Source organism: Schistocerca americana, chromosome 1 (genome assembly GCF_021461395.2).
Source record: "Schistocerca americana isolate TAMUIC-IGC-003095 chromosome 1, iqSchAmer2.1, whole genome shotgun sequence".
Classification (NCBI taxonomy): Eukaryota; Metazoa; Arthropoda; class Insecta; order Orthoptera; family Acrididae; genus Schistocerca; species Schistocerca americana.
The window spans coordinates 1111256025-1111278688 of NC_060119.1; the positions used below are offsets into that span (position 1 = coordinate 1111256025).

The window sequence follows — 22664 nt, forward strand, 5'->3', positions numbered from 1 at the left end:
AAGGCAGGACCGGTATACGGCGCTACACCTCAAACGGACAGGGTCCTCTGGCCAAACTGAACCTATCATTGATTGAAAATTGATATGTTCACCTATCTGGAGATCATTTGCAGCCATTTGTGGGCTTCATGTTCCCAGGGAACGATGGAATTTTTCTGGATAAGTATGCGCCTTGTCATCGGACCACATTTGTTCGCGGCTGGTTTGAAGAACATTCTGGGCAATTCGAGCGAATAATTTGTCCACACAGATTGCCCGACATGCATCCCATCGAACATTTATGGGACGTAATCAAGACTTCAGTTCCTGCACAACATCCTGCACAGCAACACTTTTGCAATTGTCGACAGCTATAGAGACTAAATATTCGTGCAGGGGACTTCTAGTGATTTGTTGAGTCTATGTCACGTCTGCTGCACTGCGCCGGGCAGAAGGGAGTCCGATACGATATCGGGAAGTGTCCCATGATTTTTGTCACCTCAGTGTATCTATCTTGTGGCAGTCGTATTGTCCAGAGCTGCATGATCACGGCTGTCTGTCTTCTCGGTGAGGCCTTAAACATTGATTTGTGATTCCTCTGAAACCTTTTGGACTAATTGGAGGATATGAATGGAAAGGTCAATTGCGTCAATTTTTTAGACTGATCTAGAATACGAGTAGCTTTGTCGCCGGCATCCAAAGCTTTAAAGAGACCTTCTAAATAGTGTTACATAACCAGTACCTCGTCTCCTACCTTCCAAACTTTACAGAAGCTCTCCTGCGAACCTAGCAGAACTAGCACTCCTGAAAGAAAGGACGTTGCGGAGACATGGCTTAGCCACAGCCTGGGGAATATTTCTAGAATGAAATTTTCACTCTACAGCGGAGTGTGCGCTGATATGAAACTTCCTGGCAGATTAAAACTGTGTGCCGGACCGAGACTCGAACTCGGGACCTTTGCCTTTCGCAGGCAAGTGCTCTACCAACTCAGCTACCCAAGCACGACACACGCCCCGTCCTCACAGCTTCACTTCTGCCAGTACCTCGTCTCCTACCTTCTAAACTTTACAGAAGCTCTCCTGCGAACCTAGCAGAACTAGCACTCCTGAAAGAAAGGATGTTGCGGAGACATGGCATAGCCACAGCCTGGGGGATGTTTCTAGAACGAAATTTTCACTCTACAGCGAAGTGTGCGCTGATATGAAACATCCCCCAGGCTGTGGCTAAGCCACGTCTCCGCAATATCCTTTCTTTCAGGAGTGCTAGTTCTGCTAGGTTCGCAGGAGAGCATCTGTAAAGTTTGGAAGGTAGGAGACGAGGTACTGGCAGAGGTGCAGCTGTGAGGACGGGGCGTGAGTCGTCCTTGGGTAGCTGAGTTGGTAGAGCACTTGACCGCGAAAGGCAAAGGTCCCGAGTTCGTGTCTCGGTCCGGCACACAGTTTTAATCTGCCAGGAAGTTTCATATCAGCGCACACTCCGCTGTAGAGTGAAAATTTCATTCTAGTGTTACATAGTCATCGATGTAGATTTGGATTTCATGAATCCATACTAATTTTGTGATTATAATCAAAAATACTGGACGGAGAAACGAAAACGTGAACATTCTGAGAAAGTTAAAGACTCATCGGAAAGCAAAAAGAGCCAAGAAAGACAGGGAACTGAAGCCAGACCACCATACTATTGCATGAATTCGAATCTGAAAAAAGTAAAGCGCTAGGGAACGCTAAGTGACAGATTAGCTGTACAAGGAAACTACTGTATTCTGCGTTGCTCCAGTCGGCCAGAGAAGCGGATGTCGCCATTGGCCGGGCTTTATCAGTAAGGGAGCGCCGGAAAAGTGTTAGCTGGTTTCGTTTATCAGTAAGTCAGACTCTCTTAGCTGTGACAGTAGTTGATAAGTCATTTGAGCAGCGAGACACACGACAGCACCTCGGTGAGTAAAGTGCGGTCGCGAGTTCTACACGTGCGCTAAAATCTGATCCCTTAAAAAAAGTAGCTAGAGACGTGGAATTTTAGGAGTCTGATCGCTAACAGCAAGCGTTCGTACTCGTAGAGGCAGGGCAGAAATGTCAGATGCTTCAAGGACGTTTCACACTTGACAGAAAAACAGAACCTCAAAATACTCCAAAATGCGTTTCAGATGGTGGCATTCACGGGGTCGTTTGCTAATATCGGATGATAATCTATGCTCGCTGTATTCACTTATGTCATTGTCGTGGATTTTCTGTCAGTCTGCATTTGATTCTTCGTTTTGTTTTCATGACACACTGCGACAGTTGCACGAACACTTGGATACATTTCCTATACGCTTTCTTTCGCAAAAAGGACCGAAAAATAATTTAGGTTTTGCAATATCTGCACAAAGAATAAACATACATTGTGTATAAATGAGGACATGAACTGATGAAACAATTTTCATTGAATAAACTTTTTAGCAGTGAGGAAGTCACCTGTACTGAAGGGAAAAATTAGAGTTGTTTTTAACATTATTTGGTGTTTAGAAACAAAAGGAAAATACCATGAATAATGTAGAGAGGTTTTATGTATTGCCGCCTAAATATTATTTGGTATGTTCTCTAGCAAATAACTGTCGATGAATTGAAATGTTTGGACGACACTTTTCGTATTGTTTGACGTCTGAGCAGTTTATCATAAAAACCTTGTCAACAACATTGATTTGAATTTTGCTTTACTGTCAGTGAACTATATCATTACTAGTTCCTTAATTCTGATTTTGTATTCCGACTTTTTGTATCGCCGATGGTGTCTCAAATCTCACTTTAACCACTCGATACTAGCAAAAATTGAAGCCTGCGTTGTCTTCTCACCCAACTTCCTCACTCTTCTCTCTGCTAGCAGGCGCTGTGGGAAGTGACGTCAAGACGAAGCGTCACTCGATGCGACTGGTTCCATACTGGTTTCGTCACGCTTTGCAGTTTTACGCTGTTTGTCAAAGACTGACATTTTGAGCCCCTGGCTGCGTACAAAATATAGGTTGACTCTTACATATAGGATTACGGCAACCAGCCATTTTTACAATGCTATTTATTTATTTAAACAGTGCCGTTACCGGTTTCGAACCGACAGGTTAATCTTCAGACAGCTAGTTCACGTTGTACATTAGATTTCGCTGCTGCAAGATGATAAGCAGCCTGCACTGGAACATAATGGCGCGGATTCTTCATCATAAGTAACCGAAACATCTTCCCTTTAATAACAGTAATTTGTTACTTCACTTAAAATCGTTGTGAGGCACAATTATAGTTAAAAAGACGTTGTCTCACATCTTGTTTTGGCTGTAGTGCACCACCAAGCCAAGGAAATTTCGTCAGTTGGGGAAACAAAAGGCGAAATCTAATGTAAAACGTGAACTAGCTGTCTGAAGATGAGCCTGTCGGTTCGAACCCAGTAACGGCGCTGTTTAAATAAATAAATAGCACTGTGTAAGAGTCAACCTATATATTGCAGTTTTTCCGTTATAACTCGCAGCATGCCGTATCAAGGAAATGTCACACCGAAGATATATCACAAACAGGTCAGCCTTGGTATGATTTCTTCTAATTAAAAGTCAGTTAATGCATTATCGGTGACAAAGCCTTCATTGGATACAAATAAGAATCATATAGCATATAACATGACTGCACTACAGCGAAGTGTTGTAGTAGGTGAACTGGGAACTGTAAGCAGAGAGGTTTGCATCCTGACAGGGACTAACTTTTTTGTATCTCAGAGTTTTTAACACATTCTGGACTTTCTTATGACCCTAATTCAGCTATGTTTTGCAATACTCGATATTATTTAGAGATAATAGAGCACTCCTTCGGAACTGGGTGCGTTGTGCGTAAATGCAATTTTATACAACAGTTTTTACACGATAATTAATAAAAGGTAATAGCTAATTACAACAAATAACCATAACTGTAAGACTGGTATGATTGTTTTGTTTTTAGCTCAGAGGCAGCAACGAGAATCAAGAAGTTTGCACTATTGTTTCCTGTTGTTTACACTGCACACATGACTTTCTTGGCAGACGATTTATTGTTCACATCGATGTCCACAAGTATCCTCGATTTCTGTCTGATTAGAAAACTACGGATGAAATTACTTCCAGTCAAACAACGAGGAATGACATTTGTATTCTTGTTTAACACAAATATGTGGCCGTGCTTTCCGAATATGTCGTGTTTTCGAAGGGTGTGTTGAGACAGGAACCTAGGACTTCACCGTAAATTTCTTCGTGTGAAATGAGCAACAATGATTTTTGTATTCCTTGCTTGTCACAAATATTTGGCTATTTATTTCTGAATATGACCCGATTTCCGAGAGCGTCGTTAGGAAGGAACCTGAGAGCACAGCTTATATTGCCGCGAGTGAAATATTTAGCTATTGTTTCTACGATGCTTCTTTTGGCGAGGGAAGATGTCTTTGCCGGTGCTATTCTCCTTTTCTCGTCTGCCATGCATTACTTTCCATCTAGTCTCGGAAAATTACGTCACTTAGCCCACTATGTGGCTCCCAGTTTTGATTTCAAATTTGTCTCTCATCTCTTTTCAGCTACCATACTTATTTAGCGACATTCGATTATATACTCGATAGGGGTTTAGTCAAGTATAAGCACATAACAACTAAATAGATTTCGTTTCCTACATGAGTGACACATACACGTAACATTTTGATTATACAACACAATAAACAATATTAAAAGTTGAGTTGGGAAATCAGAACAGCAAACAGTATTAGCCAAGATGTAGTACCATACCTAAGCCGCGAGGGGTAGCCTTGTCACGCTTCGCGCGCATCCCCCGGTCGGAGTTTCGAGTCTTCCCTCGGGCATCGGTGTGTGTGTGTTGTCCTTAGCGTAAGTTATTTTAAGCTAGATTAAGTAGTCGATGGCCTCAGCAGTATGGTCCCATAGGAACTTACCATAAATTTCATACCCAAGTAAAGAACGTTATCAGTCACTGTCACATTAGTTTTGCACATTGGTGTTATAATGGCTGGACTAAACACGTTTTAAAAAAAATGCTTCCAAACGTGAGCTGTTTTTAGTTACATTAATACAACTGTTAAAGTAGTGATGTAAGTAATTTTCACAGCAGCACATCAGACAGAGACTGCATTCTTAACTGAGCTCAGTCAGGGGTAATTTTCTATCCTGGGGATTTGCTGCGTAGCTAAAAGCGCAAAATAAAGCCTTTTCTGATGCAGTTCACTTTACAGTTCTACTAAATCTTTTCGGATAATCCACAAGAGCCCAACACAGCACTCACAACAAGGAAGACTAAGAGATACAACATCTGAGACAAATTAATACTGACCACTGCCGTCATAGCCATGATCTTATTTACATTCTTTCAGCAATTAATATATTTATTATTTTGTTTAAAAATTGTTATTACAATGGGAGTTCAACAAGTAATGCGACACACTTTCTTCTCGGCCAATTTAGGGTGAAAAGATGCGAAATTTGCTGTGGGACATCGTGGAATTATCCCACTTCAACTCCTATAGTTTCATGAAGTCCTGACAGATGGCAGTGCTATACATTACCTTCAAAATGGTGTCTCTAACGAGGTGCGTTCCAAGCAGAAAGCTGTCATTGAATTTCTTTTGGCGGGAAACCAGAGCATCCAGACATTCATGAGTGCTTGCAGACTGCCTACGGAGACCTCGCAGTGAACAAAAGCATTTTGGGACGTTGGGTGAGGCGTCTGCCATCATCACAACCAGGTTGGGCAAACCTGTCCGAACTCCTATGTGCCGCCAGCTACACACAGCCTTGACTCCTGCAATATTAGAATGTGCGATCACTCTTATTCGGGCCCATCACGCCTGGATCTCTGCCCATCCTACCTTTTACAAATCCCTTCAAATCCTAGAACGCCATGCACTCCACCTCGCCAATCGCATCCGCCTTCCCTCCCCCACATGGACCTGTAGGACCTCATTCCATTCTCATACCTCCTCCTTTTCCTTGAACGGATATGGATCCTCTACACCTCCCGTAAACTTGATCCCCCTCACCCACTTGTCTCTCCCATCCTCTCCCACCCCCATCCGCTGTCATGCCTGTATTCCCTCGTCCCACCTGCTCTCCATCTCTCCACTCTCCACAGCCTCGCCCAAGGTGGTTTGCGCCAACTCCTCCTCCCTGATGATGCCCACATCTCCTCCATCTACCCCTCCTACCAACTTTGATCCTCCCAGTCCACCCCCTGTGTCTTTTCCCAAGGGCACCCTCTCTCCTTTCTCTCCCTCCTCACTTCTTCCCTCCCTTCTCTCCCCTGGGCTTCCCCTACCCCCTACCTTCTTTCCTCCCCCTCTCATCAACCTCTGCCACTGGAATCTACACCCTACCGTCTCCCTCCTCCCCTGCTTTTTCCCCTTTGGCAGGTCCCCAGACTCGTACACGTACAGTGAACTTTCGCGCGCCGGAGATCATCACCATCGGTTTTTTTAATGTGTGTGCCATCGTGTTAGTGCCTTAGTGTTTCACTGCCCACGCTCCATCGTTCACGTGTGTCTTTCGCCTACATTCGTGTACCAGTGCTAACCATTTTTTATTTTACTACGCCTGTGAACGGCTCCGTGTTTTTTACTCAGTGTGTCTACTGTTTTCTGTCCATCATTTTGTTTTGTTTTTTGTATGTCTTCCTGTTTCTACTTGTATTATCTGTGGCTGAAGAGCGGCGTAGTATTGCTGCTGTCGGCCTACCTTGTCAAGGTGTTAAAATTACAATAAAGAAAAAAAAACTCTTAATCTAGGTACAAACAAAAGTCTTCTTCATGACAACGAAGTCCTCACATAAATCTGCACACCCTAGAGGAGCACACAAAACTTGAATGGATTGTTCTTCCTCATACCCCCTACAGCCCGAACCTCTCCCCTTCCGACTTCCCCTTTTTTTCCCAATGGAGGATGGATTTCGGAAGAAGCAATACGTGGACGCTTACTCCATTGTCGACCAGCGGAGTGGTGCTATGCGGGCTTACAGGCTCTCCAGTAAGGTGCCTTAAGGTCGTGGTTGTAGGTGGTAAGTTCGTATGGGACCAAACTACTGAGGTCAGCGGACACTACGCGCGGCTACCCCTCGCAGCCCATAAGGTCGTCGCGTTGCATAGAGATTATGTGAAAAGAACGTAGAATTTTGTAACCAAAAGAGTGGGTTATAATATCGTGCATTGGAATTATAAATAAAATCAATCTGCTTTCAGAAAAAAGATTTGCTGCGTTACTTATTGAACCCACCTCGTACATTTAGTTTTATCTACTCAAACAATTATTACAGACTTATTGTGACAGTTTTTTAATAATTACTAGTAAATTTGTGAACATTCGATTGTTTTGCAAATATGACCTCCCTGCTATCGTGGCGGATACATATGGCGGGCGCCATGGATTTTAACACCTACTCCGAACTTTACTTTTGTTTCCTTCACTGCTTGCTCAATATAGAGATTGAATAGCATCGGAGAGAGGCTACAACCCTGTCTCACTCTCTTCCCAACCACTGCTTCCCTTTCATGTCCCTCGACTCTTATAACTGCCATCTGCTATCTGTACAAATTGTAAATAGCCTTTCGCTCCCTGTATTTGACCCCTGACACCTTCAGAATTTGAAAGACAGCATACCAGTCAACATTGTCAAAAGCTTTCTCTAAGTCTACAGATGCTAGTAATGTAGGTTTGCCTTTCATTAATCTATTTTCTAAGATAAGTCGTAGGGTCAGTAAAGGTAGCTCAAGATATATTCAGCGCCCCCTCCTTGAGGTTTTTATGTATCCGCCACTGCCCTGCTACAAATATGCATCCTTTCTCATGCGACTTACATGTTGTCGCTCTCTTATGACATTTATTACCTATCTTGAGGTTTATTAAATACATTTCTCAATCAAGGTTTGTTTGGTCCTGAATCAAATGCTTTTGGTAATCTGCTTGACTGCCATGCCCATGGTTTTCAGCATGTCATGTGAGAAGAGCGAAAGTTGGGTTTCACATGGCCGATGTTCTCGAAATCAAAGATATTTTCATGGATAATGTTATTCTGCTCAAGATACCTCATTATACTTGAGTTAAGAATATATTCTAGTATTCTACAACGGATGGGTGTCAGTGGGAGTGGCCGACAGTTCTGTGGATCATTTCTGTCACCCTTCTTACAGACTCGTATGACCTGTACTTTTTTCCAGTGACTGGGCACAGATTTTGTTCAAGGGATATACGGTGTTTTATGGTTAAAATGGGAGCTAATTCACCTGAAAATTCTGTATGGAATTTGACAGAGATCCCATCATACTTGTGAGCTATGTTGAGTGTTAGCTGTTTCTCATTTCCACTGACGCTAATATCTATATCATTTACCTTTGCAGTGGTGGAAGAAGTGAGCTAGGATGTTCCTCCTGTACCTCGCATAGTAAATGAGCAGAACCCAAAAATGACAAGATACAAGATCATAATACGTGGGTGAATCAGGTTCTTCATTACACATTTATTTCGTATGATCCAAGAAACGACAAGATACAGGATCATAATACGTGGGTGAAACTGGTTCTTCATTACACATTCATATAGTGTAGTACATTACAAGCTGTCTAAGACGGTTACATTTCAGTATTACTTGCTGCCTTTGTTACTTTTCTATTTCATTTAAATTGTCTTTCACAGTTTAATAAGACATACGCTGTATCCACTTAAGATAGTTCTGTAATGCCTGTGAGGTAATTTATGATAGAGTTATAACCCCCCCCCCCCCCCCCCCCCCCCGAAATCGTATACTGTTTTGGGTTCTCATTTTGGTGTTCTTTCTAGCTACCGACGTTCACTTTATCTACATCTTCATCTACATTTATACTCCGCAAGCCACCCAACGGTGTGTGGCGGAGGGCACTTTACGTGCCACTGTCATTACCTCCCTTTCCTGTTCCAGTCGCGTATGGTTCGCGGGAAGAACGACTGTCTGAAAGCCTCCGTGCGCGCTCTAATCTCTCTAATTTTACATTCGTGATCTCCTCGGGAGGTATAAGTAGGGGGAAGCAATATATTCGATACCTCATCCAGAAACGCACCCTCTCGAAACCTGGCGAGCAAGCTACACCGCGATGCAGAGCGCCTCTCTTGCAGAGTCTGCCACTTGAGTTTGTTAAACATCTCCGTAACGCTATCACGGTTACCAAATAACCCTGTGACGAAAAGCGCCGCTCTTCTTTGGATCTTCTCTATCTCCTCCGTCAACCCGATCTGGTACGGATCCCACACTGATGAGCAATACTCAAGTATAGGTCGAATGAGTGTTTTGTAAGCCACCTCCTTTGTTGATGGACTACATTTTCTAAGGACTCTCCCAATAAATCTCAACCTGGTACCTGCCTTACCAACAATTAATTTTGTATGATCATTCCACTTCAAATCGTTCCGCACGCATATTCCCAGATATTTTACAGAAGTAACTGCTACCAGTGTTTGTTCCGCTATCATATAATCATACAATAAAGGATCCTTCTTTCTATGTATTCGCAATACATTACATTTGTCTATGTTAAGGGTCCGTTGCCACTCCCTGCACCAAGTGCCTATCCGCTGCAGATCTTCCTGCATTTCGCTACAATTTTCTAATGCTGCAACTTCTCTGTATACTACAGCATCATCCGCGAAAAGCCGCATGGAACTTCCGACACTATCTACTAGGTCATTTATATATATTGTAAAAGCAATGGTCTCATAACACTCCCCTGTGGCACACCAGAGGTTACTTTAACGTCTGTAAACGTCTCTCCATTGATAACAACATGCTGTGTTCTGTTTGCTGTCTTGTGTATAGAGATGTTTATAGTATCATAGTGTTTATTTTTCCTTATACACACTATTGTTTCACTGGACTCGCATTCTGGAGGACGACGGTTCAATCCCACGTCCGGCCATCCCGATTTAGGTTTTCTGTGATTTCCCTAAATCGCTCCAGGCAAATGCCTGGATGGTTCCTTCGAAAGGGCACGACCGACTTCCTTCCCCGTCCTTCCCTAATCCGATGAGACCGATGACCTCGCTGTTTGGTATCCTTCCCCAAACAATCCATCCCAACACCATTGTTTGGAAAATATATTCACATGGGGCAACTGTAATACCTATCTCCGTAAGTAACTCAGCGCAGTGAGACCACTTATTCGCTTTCACTGGCTCCTAAAAGCCCTTTTCGTGACTTGACAATTTTTCTTAAGTTCTGGCAGTTTGAGCCCCAGACAATTGTAACTTACCTATTGAATGTGCATAATAAGTTACTCTGAGGCAAGTTCTGGTTCTAGTACGCTAGAGCATAGCATGCAGATGTAATTTATTTTGTTCTCCTTGTAATACAATCTCTCCGCTTCAGTTGCTCAGTTGCCGTCTATATCCAACCTTAAAAATTTGTGTTAGTTACACATCTTACCGAGCCACCATTTAATACCGACATTACTTTTGTTAATACTGAAGGTCATACTCTTCGGTATTTTTATATTAAGTGTTACCTTATTCTCCTCTTATCATTTGTGCACATTTTTAGCATATTAGCTTTGCACAGAAATAACACTTGTGAGTTATTATACTGCTGTGTCAGCAAACCGAAATTTGTGTCTTTGCACGACACTTGCTCATTCATGTAGATCAAAAACCGAATTCGGTACATTCCTGTAAGGATCTTATGCTGAAGTGTTTAGCGCTCATTTATTAGATGTTACGCTGTGTACTAGAGATCTTTATTGATCTGTGAAATTTCCACCCTATGTAAGTGATTAATGAGATATGACTGGAACCACCTGTTTACTACTCCTCTTAATCTGTTCAAAAATGGTTGTTCAAATGCTCTGAGCACTATGGGACTTAACATCAGGAGGTCATCAGTCCCCTAGAACTTAAACTACTTAAACCTAATTAACCTAAGGACAAGACACACATCCATGCCCGAGGCAGGATTCGAACCTGCGACCGCAGCAGTCACGCGGTTCCGGACTGTAGCGCTTAGAACCGCTCGGCCACTATGGCCGGCTCTTAATCTATTTTATGGGGAAGTATTGTGTAGGATACCGTATCGAACGCCTTCCGCAAATCTAAAAACGTTTCCTGTTACAAAAACTCCTCCATCCGAGGTCCGCATTAAGATTTTAGAAAATTCTGCAGTTGCTGATGCTATTCTACGGTGTAGTCTGAATCCGAATTGCAATTCTGTGTATAGCCAGAAGGAAAATGCAGAGAGTTCTCCTGTCTATACCCTGTGAAAATACGTATATGGTGAAGGTACAAATGGCTCTGAGCGCTATGGGACTTAACATCTGCCGTGCGGGATTAGCCGAGTGGTCTGAGGCGTAGCATTCATGGACTGTGCGGCTGGTCCCGGCGGGGGTTCGAGTCCTCCCTCGGGCATGGGTGTGTGTGTTTGCCCTTAGGATAATTTGGTTAAGTAGGATGTAAGCTTAGGGACTGATGACCCTAGCAGTTAAGTCCCATAAGATTTCACACACATTTTTGAACTTAACATCTGAGGTCATCAGTGCCCTAGAACTTAGAACTACACTACTGGCCATTAAAATTGCTACACCACGAAGATGACGTGCTACAGATGCGAAATTTAACCCACAGGAAGAAGATGCTGTGATGTGCAAGTGATTAGCTTTTCAGAGCATTGACACAGGGTTGGCGCCGGTGGCGACACCTAGAACGTGCTCACATGAGGAAAGTTTCCAACCGATTTCTCATTCACAAACAGCAGCTGACCGGCGTTGCCTGGTGAAACGTTGATGTGATGCCTCGTGTAAGGAGGACAAATGAGTACCATCACATTTCCAACTTTGATAAAGGGCGGATTGTAGCCTATCGCGATTGCGGTTTATCGTGTCGCGACATTGCTGCTTGCGTTGCTTGAGATCCATTGACTGTTAAGCAGAATATGGAAGCGGTGGGTTCAGGAGGGTAATACGGAACGCCGTGCTGGATCCCAACGGCCTCGTGTCACTAGCAGTCGAGATGACAGGCATCTCATCCGCATGGCTGTAACGGATCGTGCAGCCACGTCTCGATCCCTGAGTCAACAGATGGGGACGGACGTTTGCAAGACAACAACCATCTGCACGAACAGTTCGACGACGTTTGCAGCAGCATGCACTATCGGCTCGGAGACTTTGGCTGCGGTTACTCTCGACGCTGCATCACAGGCAAGAGCGCCAGCGATGGTGTATTCAACGACGAACCTGGGTGCACGAATGGCAAAACGTCATTTTTTCGGATGAATCCAGGTTCTGTTTACAGCATTATGATGGTCGCATCCGTGTTTGGCGACATCGTGGTGAACGCACATTGGAAGCGGGATTCGTCATCGCCATACTTGCGTATCACCCGGCGTGACGGTATGGGGTGCCATTGGTTACACGTCTCGGTCACCTCTTGTTCGCATTGACGGCACTTTGAACAGTGGACGTTACATTTCAGATGTGTTACGACCCGTGGTTCTACGCTTCATTCGATCCCTGAGAAACCCAACATTTCAGCAGGATAATGCACGACCGCATGTTGCAGGTCCTGTACTGGTCTCTCTGGATATAGAAAATGTTCGACCGCTGCCCTGACCAGCATATTCTCCAGATCTCTCACCAATTGAAAACGTCTGGTCAATGGTGGCCGAGCAACTGGCTCGTCACAATACGCCACTCACTACTCTTGATGAACTGTCGTATCGTGTTGAAGCTGCATGGGCAGCTGTACCTGTACACGCCATCGAAGCTCTGTTTGACTCAATGCCCAGGTGTATCAAGGCCGTTATTACAGCCAGAGGTGGTGTTCTGGGTACTGATATCTCAGGATCTATGCACCCAACTTGCGTGAAAATGTAATCACATGTCAGTTCTAGTATAATATATTTGTCCATTGAATACCAGTTTATCATCTGCATTGCTTCTTGGTGTAGCAATTTTAATGGCCAGTGGTGTAGTATTGGGGTGCGGCAGTCTTCGGTTGGCACAACTTTCTGAGTTGGGCAGAATCGTAGGTTTGGCGCTGTTTATTCTTCGCTGTTTGTTCTTGGTACGAAGGACGTTCATAGGTCCAGTGGCTGTTTGCACAAAAAGAGACAGTTTAGTGATCTATCATCGCTGTCCTTTAAAATGAATGGGAATGACAGAAGAGAGAGATGTGAATACTCTATTCGCGTAAGCGACGGTCTAACGGAACTGAAATGATGGTAGGCTGAAAGTAATTTGGAGCCCGCGCGTCGGAGACTGCGTGGGACTGCCAGGGAGCGCACCCTGTTGCCATCTATTGGCGAAACCGGGAATACAGCGCGAACTAACACCAGCGGGAACTAGCGGAAAGGTACCAACACGCTATCTGTCAGACAATGCACTAAGCTCTCGGACTCAAATGTATTCTTTTTCTTGTTAATTATAAGTTATTACTGTATAATTTAATGTTGTTAAGTGCTAGTAGTAAATCATTATGACTGGTATTAACTCCAGGCTAATAAATATAAAATTTCTTAAACACTAAATGATTTCGATAAAAATTTGGTAGGGGAAGGCCCCCACTCTTGGTGATACGAGCGTCGCTCGTGGTAGCTGGAGAGACAGGGTTCGAACAATAGAATGGCCTGCGTAGTGTTGACGTGATCGGACGTGTGTAACTGTGCTCACGAAAAAGTGATTGTGCAACGGCGAATATCGTCGCCGTTTGTGGAATAAAACGCGACGAATGGTTATCGAAGTCGTCTCTATGCCACTGGGGCTGATTGTAAGAGTTCCTGCTCCCAGATTTTATGGCGAACGTGCAGTAGACTACACGAGTGCTACGGCTCGTGGTTCCAGCCGCCATTAAGAGTATGAGGCGTGAAGAGTTGCGTTATCCACATACATCTCACCACCAGCACCGGCACGTCTGCCCAAGGCAAGACTGTAATTGTTAATTCGAACTTTATAGAAATGTAAAAGGAGAATACCAGTTACAGAGGACAGAATACAGTTATGAGTAAAATTACGACGCATGTTCATTGTAAAGTGTAGTAACCTCAAACATAGTATAGTGAAATCAGACTGAGGCCACCATCGCCTCTTTCATTTACAATTCTTTTTGTTTTAGAATACTTTGGCGTGTAAGAATGTTGAGAAGAGCAATGGTCACACCAGAATGAGTCGCCATTTTATAGTTAACTAAAATTTTTCTGAGTAACTTTTTAAGTAACGTCACTTAAGTAGTTCTATATCAATTGTTCAAAGAGTAATATCCAAAATCATTATATAAAGTTGAAGGATAGAATTTTGTTAACCCAAGTTGCATAAATAGCCTTGATAGTAATTACCAAGTCAACACACAGAAATTGAAAGAGTATTTGCTTTGTTGAATCACCTTGAATGATCAGTAATAGTAATATTCAAAATTAAGTTTAAATTCAACTCAAGCCGTTTCACTTTGAAACGAGCCAAAAAATTGATTTATTCTTTTGCTCCTTCAGAGCTGGCGACCGTAGTTAACTATTTTCAGGAGGATTCGACGGTAAGTCTGCTGCTCTCGTCGTGCTGATAGGATTATCCACTGCTGCTAGCAGTGATGATTGGATACATAAGCTCACTACCAAGTTAAGTGGGTCAAGTAGGCAGTGTTACCGTGTGAACTATAGGGCACTGTAGGCCGTGGATCGAACCCGTTCAATCATCACAGCTCTTTGGGAAATAGTCCGATTAGGAGTGTGCTTTAATCATTAGGTAAATACTGGCGAGTAACGGTCAAAATGTACACGCAAGTGAATTTAATAGCTTAGTAAGGTCCAAGTAGCACATAGTTAATGTTGTGCAATGGCGAGGGTAGGAGCGGAGTAAAAGTGAACTGAGCGTGTGGCAGGTGTGCTGTATTCAAAAATTAACGACTTGAATTCACTAATACCTCTTACCATTAGGGCTGAGTTATTTGCTGTTAAAATACGTAGCAGTAAGCGCAAAGGCGTGACAGCTACAAGTCCATATTGGTGATATACATACGGAATTAGGAAGCGGGTCATTCCGTCAGAGGAGGGGGTTAAAACAACTGAGTCAGTTGACAACATACCCGATTTACTGACGGAAGGATTCGGCGGTTCGGTCGCAACGGGTATTGCATATTTGCTATGGAACGACATTACAATACCATGCAGAAAGAATTTAAGGATTTAGTTGACAATGAAAGACGAAAAATTACAATTATCGACAGACGGTATTCACTGTTCTGTACATCAAGAAAGCACTTTGTGCTAAATTTGCAGTCGTGGAGAACTTGAAGAAATTGGTGGTACGAATAGTAAAATTTATCTAGTCGCACACATTATTCCATTGCCAGTTGCAATAGTTTTCAATGGAAGGAAGAGTAAGGAAACTTCATATATTACTGCCAAGTACGTTGATTAAGTCAATTTTTCTTTTTGAAACTCGCTATTGTTGAACTTATGAAGGAAAAAGGAGTGCAGAAACCGGAATTAGAACATCATTCAAAATGGATTGCAGGCTATGCATGTTAAATGAACTTGACTGCACATTGCCCACAGTAAGAAATTGTAAGGTAACTTCATTCTGATTTGATGGGGATGCATTTAAAAGAGGACACATAACTATCAAAGACAGTCCATTTTCTAAGCTCAATGGCTTTAAAGAAAACGCAAGGTTTGAAGAATTCATTAAGGCCTTGAAATAATTACAAGAATAGTTTCATAAAGGTTTTGAGGACACTGTCAATATTACATCTGTTTTTGAGCTGTTTTCGCAGTTTCAGTTGAAAGTCTCTCTTTCCCCTCTGCAGATGTAACTGATTGACCTGCAACGTAATTCAGGTTTTAATGACAAATGAATTCCCAGGCCTCCATAATAATTCGATTGATATATTTATGTGAAAGACGTTCTTTCGATTATTAAATTAAGTAAGTCACGACTGCGTCGGAACTTCAGTGCCAAACTCTGAATTTTTTTTTCATGTCCGATTACCAACAGTCTGTACCAGATAAAAAATATACACTGAAGAGCCAAAGAAACTGGTACACCTGCCTAATATCGTGTAGGGCGAGCACACAGAAGTGCCGCAACAGGACGTGGCATGGACTCGACTAATGCCTGAAGTAGTGCTGGAGAGAACTCACTCGATGAATCCTGCAGGGCTGTCCGTAAATCGGCGAGAGTACGAGCGGTGGAGATCTCTTCTATCACGTTGCAAGGCAGTGCCCAGTAGTGTTCATGTCTGGGGAGTTTGGTGGCCAAGGGACGTATTCCAACTCAAGAAGAGCGCTCCTGGAGCAACTCTGCAGCAATTCTGAACGTGCGTAGTGTCGCATTGTCCTGCTGGAATTGCCCAAGTCCATTGGAATGCACAATGGACATGAACAGATGCAGGTGATCAGACAGGATGCTTATGTACATGTCACCTGTTAGAGAGCCGGCCGGTGTGGCCGAGCGGTTCTAGGCGCTTCAGTCCAGAGCCGCACTGCTGCAACGGTCGCAGGTTCGAATCCTGCCTCGGGCATGGGTGTGTGTGATGTCCTTCGGTTAGTTAAGTTTAAGTAGTTCTAGGGGACTGATGACCTCAGATGTTAAATCCCATAGTGCTCAGAGCCATTTGAACCAGCCTGTCAGAATCGTATCTAGACGTATCAGGGGTCCCATACCAATCCATCTGCACACGCCCTGTACTGGTCCGTGACTGGCAGTACCCAAGATCGATTGACAACGACAAGGGATCGTACTGTACCAACGTCTCTATGCCGTTATTGCAGAGTATCCTGTTGCGCAAAGTACTTAAGCCACCAGTCGACCACCGCACCTTTAATTGGGTACAGTTTCTTATTTTTAAATAGTTGTTAAGACTGCAGAACGCTATCTAATTGCAGAAGATTTCAGTTGGAGAGAGCCTCTGATGACGACAAGAATCTACCCCGTGCCGCAATCACACTGACAATGAGCTAATCGAGAACGAAGTCAGCCTTAGTACAATTAATATTGCGGCCACCTCAACCGCTGACCACGCAAACAGCCTGTCTGCCAAATAATGGGAACAACACCCTGCCTAGACATGACGCCGAAATCGTACCAAGCCACGATAGAACTACGAATAATCACTTAACAATATTCACACACCAATGATTACTGAAGTTAAGCAGTAGTGAATAAATGGGCCGAATTTTAATGAATCACTCTCGTTGTCTACGATACTGATCTCGTCAGGGCAACAAATTACTTTAATTTCAGTACCTGATTATCTTGCGTGATGATAAATGCGATATCCAACTAGCAATTGTTATCTTTCGCAACGAGCTTTTCACAACGCAGTATGTACTCTCTGACATAAACTCGGAACTATTTTATTAATTGTACTAAAATACCGGTCTGTCTACCGTCTTGAAATGATTATTCTGTTTATGGAAACTTCCATCACTAGGAATTAAAACTTTTTAATTCTCCCTTAAATATTTTTCCAACTCGACGCAGCGATAATATATAAGTGATGAGACTTCGCATGCGTCACAGAATAACGAATCTTTGTTAGTAGCAAAATATTTGGCCTTTCCGTAAATAATTCAATTACTTCAATTAAACTTATTCATCATTTAGGAAGTTTTTTCCCTTAATTGAAATCTTTTCTTTAATATTGAGAAGATCTACTTTCAGTAGATTATTTATAATTTTCATTCTTTCAAGAACCTTTTACCAAGCACATGTAAAAACACCACATTATACGTGATATCGACTCCACTGTATCAATATCTCTGAATTACACTCGTTTATACTTCCGAAAATTCTATAGATATATTCACACTAGATACCAATTAAGTAGACTGGAAGGTTTCCTTTAACCCCAATAAAATCTGATTTATTTTCCTTCTAGGTATCTCAATACACGTTGGTTATCACCAGTTAACGAGTGCAAGCAAATATATGATCATTCCCCACAATACGGAAACAAGTAATAAAAAAATCAAACAAAAATCCTAAAAGTCCCCGCCACTTTTTAACTAACCTTAAGTTACAATCTTCACCTTGATGAATCAAGTTTTGGTTTAGCTACGTGTAGCTCGTTAAATGGTTCCTTCAATTTACTATCGCTTGTCTACTCGGTGATACGTGCCCACCATCACCGTATAGTGAAACAGTTCGTCGTTCTATGAGCCAATTCGCTGTCTGCTGCAAGCTAATGGTCTTGAAAATACAACTACCAACACGTGTTCGAGGCTTTCCCTTCTCGATACACACACGCACAATACCCAAACCACCTCAATAAAAACGACAAGCAAGCCAATTACCTCTGGGCGCATCGCGACCACTCAACATACAATGCAGACGGGATATCGGTCACACCGATTCCACAAAACTCAGCACCTAACAAATCAATCTCTCAATTAAATAAGGCTCTCGCGGGACTCATCCCAACAAATTTTACGAACGAAACTGTTCCCACAACTATAATCGACAAAATTCCGTGCACTCTCCCAAGACTTAGGTGTCAACTGAGTAGCCTCACTACACCACGCAGTGAAACGCTATAAGATCAGACCTGATATACACCACTACCACCACGTGGTCGGTGAGAGGTCTATCCGGGAACTAACTGACCCTTTTTGTTGCACAATAGGAACCATTTAAAACGAACAAACACGCAACGCCACACCAACTTCTAACAATTAATGTAATAATTTTCGATGCTGTCGATTCTTCGCAATAGCTGCCGGCTGCTGCGCGTCGCTCAGGCGGTAACTCTGGACGCAGCGAGGGCGATATGGTATATTGCTGCAGTCGCTCATAATCACCACCTGTTATTCCGTAGACGCTCTCATATCATCTAGAACACAATTTGATTTTGGTTTTACCACATCATACACTTATATTATCGTGACCACCAGGTGTTATCATTGATTTATCACGCAGGACGCTCAGCACCAGTAAGGGCGAACGTACCCCGTGCGTTTTGACACAGCACAGCCCCACACCATTACAGAGCCTCCACCAGCTTGAACACTCCACTGCTGACGTGCAGGGTCGACAGATTCATGAGGTACACGTCCATCCGCTCGATACAATTTGAAACGAGACTCGTCCGAGCACGCAACGTGTTTCCAGTCATCAACAGTCGAATGTCAGTGTTGACGGGCCCACGCGAGTCGTAAACCTTTATGGCGTGCACTCATCAAGGGAACACGAGTGGGCCTTCATCGCCGAAAGCCCATATCGATGATGTTTCGTTGAATGGTTCACACGCTGACACTTGTCGATGGCCCAGCACGGAAACCTGGAGCAATTTGCTGAAAGGGTTGCACTTTTGTCAGGTTGAACGATTATCTTGAGTCGTTGTTGGTCCCATTCTTGCAGGATCTTTTTCTGACCTCGTCAATGTGGGAGATCTGATGTTTTACAGGATTCCTGATATTGATGGTAAACTCGTGAAATAGTTGTATGGGAAGATTCCCACTTCAATTCTACCTCGGAGATACTGTGTCCCATCACTCGTGCGCCGACTATAATACCACGTTCGAACTCAATTAAATCTTGATAACGTACCATTGAAGCAGGAAGAACCGATCTAACAATTCCGCCAGACACTTGTTGCCTTATATAGGTGTTTCCGACCGCAGCGCCATACTCTGCCTACTCCCTTGAGTACACTCATTGCCACTTCATCTACCCCTGAGAATTTTTTAACCTACACATTACTCTTCTGACTGCCTAATTATCACCTTGGTATAAACAGCAATGAGTTTGCTGAGCAGCTTCTGGCTTGCAGTATGTATGACTCTGAAAGGTTTTACTGTAGTTTTGTTTGCAATGATGCAAAGTAACTGTTCATGAAACTGACCAGTTTCCACAAGTTACAGATTAACATTCCTCTAATTTTTATTTGGAACTCATTTCTGATTTTTCCTTCCCTGTCTCGTTTCTTACAACTATCACAACAGGTTCGCTTACATTGTATGAACTACCTAAGATTCTTTCATTCAAGGATTTATTTTCCGCTAGCAATGCTTTCCTGTACATTCTTTTTTATTTGTATGATGTTATTTAAACTCTGGTTCTGTGATTGCTTTGCAGAAAGGTAAGCTAATTAAAAGTTTGGGAGGATTTCATAATTTTCATGGAGCGAAGTCGATGTTCACAACTGAAAGGTGTTAATTGTGTTCAGTTTGTACTGTGGGCAGGCCAGTCCGTTTCGGGAATGTTATTTTCCACAGACCATTGCCTCACAGATGCTGCTTTAAGGAATGTTGCATTGTCACGCTGATATAGTCATCGCCTCTGAACTGTTTCTCTACTGCACGCACTACACATGCTCCCGCCATGCGTGGTAGCCGCGCGGTCTAGCCGCTTTGCCACGGTTCGCTCTGCTGCCCCTGTCAAAGGTTCGAGTCCTCCCTTGGGCATGGTTATACATATTTGTTATCCTTAGCGTAAGTTAGTTTAAGTTAGGCTAAGTAGTGTGTAAGCTGATGACCTCAGCAATTTGGTCCCATAGGACCTTACTACAGGTTTCCAAATTTTTGCTGTGCGGAGTGGCCATGTGGTTAGAGGCGCCACGTCACGGATTCCGCAGCCCACCAGAAGTTCGAGTCCTCCACAGTCATGGGTGTGTGTGTTGTTCTTAGTGTAACTTAGTCTAAGTAGTGTGTAAGTCTAGCAAGGCAAAGGCCTTGCCGCAGTGGATACACCGTTTCCCATGAGATCACCGCAGTTAAGCGCTGTCGGGCGGGGTCGGCAGCTGGATGGGTGACCATCCAAGCCGCTATGCGCTGTTGCCATTTTTTGGGGTGCACAAAGCCTCATGATGCCAATTGAGGAGCTACTCGACCGAATAGTAGCAGCTTCGGTCAAGAATACCATCTTACGACCGGGAGAGCGGTGTGCTGACCCCACGTCCCTCCTATCCGCATCCTCCATCGATGATGACACGGCGGTCGGATGGTCCCGATAGGCCACTCGCGACCTGAAGACGGAGTAAGTCTAGGGACCAATGACCTCAGCTGCTTGGTCCCTTGAGGATGCACCCTCCCCCCCACCCCCGCCCCCACCACACACACAATGCTGCCATATGTGTGCATTTCCTTCCGCATTAGGCTATTGTTAAGCACAATGAGGGGACCATTGTCTGATCACGAAAATCGCCATAATGCCGTAACATCACTGCCTCCAACTGTACTGTATGCTATATGTGATGACAGGTATCGTTCTCCAGGCATTCATCAAACCCAAACCCATTCATCGGATTGTCACAGAGCATTTGTGGTTTGTCAATAAAAGCATTCGTTTCCTGTCATCCTTTGACTAGTGGCGTCACTCTCTGCACGATGTCAAGCATCACTCACTGTAGCATTGTGGAATATAATGTGTGGCTTATGAGGACCATTCACCACATTCTTTTTAACTCATTTTACACAATCGTTTTGCTAGGTGGACTGCTGGTCTATAGCACACGACTGGCCATTAAAATTGCTACACCACGAAGATGACGTGCTACAGAGGCGAAATTTAACCCACAGGAAGAAGACGCTGTGATATGCAAATGATTAGCTTTTCAGAGCATTCACAGAAGGTTGGCACCGGTGCCGACACCTACAACGTGCTCACATGAGGAAAGTTTCCAAACGATTTCTCATACACAAACAGCAGTTGACCGGCGTTGCCTGGTGAAACGTTCTTGTGATGCCTCGTGTAAGGAGGACAAATGCATACCATCACGTTTCCGACTTTGATAAAGGTCGGGTTTATCGTTTCGCGACATTGCTGCTCGCGTTGGTCGAGATCCAATGATTGTTAGCAGAATATGGAATCGGTGGTTTCAGGAGGGTAATACGGAACACCGTGATGGATCCCAATGGCCTCGTATCACTAGCAGTCGAGATGACAGGCATCTTATCCGCATGGCAGTAACGGATCGTGCACCCATGTCACGATCCCTGAGTCAACAGATGGAGACATTTGCAAGACAACAACCATCTGCACGAACAGTTCGACGACGTTTGCAGCAGCATGCACTATCAGCTCGGAGACCATGGCTGTGGTTACCCTCGACGCTGCATCACAGGCAAGAGCGCCTGCGATGGTGTACTCAGCGACAAAGCTGGGTGCACGAATGGCAAAACGTCATTCTTTCAGACGAATCCAGGTTCTGTTTACAGCATCATGATGGTCGCATTCGGGTTTGGTGACATCGCGGTGAACGCACATTGGAATCGTGTTTTCGTCTTCGCCATACTGGCGTATCACCCGGCGTGATGGTATGGGGTGTCATTGGTTACACGCCTCGGTCACCTCTTGTTCGCATTGACGGCACTTTGAACAGTGGACGTTACATTTCAGATGTGTTACGACCCGTGGCTCTACCCTTCATTCGATCCCTGCGAAACCCTACATTTCAGCAGGATAATGCACGACCGCATGTTGCAGGTCCTGTACTGGCTAGGTCGGCCTGTGTGGCTGTGCAGTTCTAGGTGCTTCAGTTTGGAACTACATGACCGCTACGGTCGCAGGCTCGAATCCTGCCTCAGGCATGGATGTGCGTGATGTCCTTAGGTTAGTTAGGTTTAAGTAGTTCTAAATTCTAGGGAACTGATGACCACAGATGTTAAGTCCCATAGTGCTCAGAGCCATTTGAACCATTTTTGTACTGGCCTTTCTGGATACACAAAATGTTCGACAGCTGCCCTGGCCAGCACATTCTCCAGTACGCTCAT

The 22664-nt window shown here is 43.9% G+C and overlaps 1 protein-coding gene across 2 annotated transcripts in view; it reads left to right on the forward strand.

Moving 5' to 3' along the window:
• Positions 1-1832: 1832 nt before the first annotated feature.
• Positions 1833-22664, forward strand: part of LOC124550757 (caspase-1-like) — a 189675-nt gene continuing 168843 nt past the window's right edge. The window contains exon 1 of one of the 2 annotated variants that reach the window (XM_047125483.1): positions 1833-1912. The gene's annotated coding sequence lies outside the window, so the exon portion shown is untranslated. The remainder of the gene's footprint in view (positions 1913-22664) is intronic. The other variant, XM_047125490.1, reaches the window with a different exon arrangement.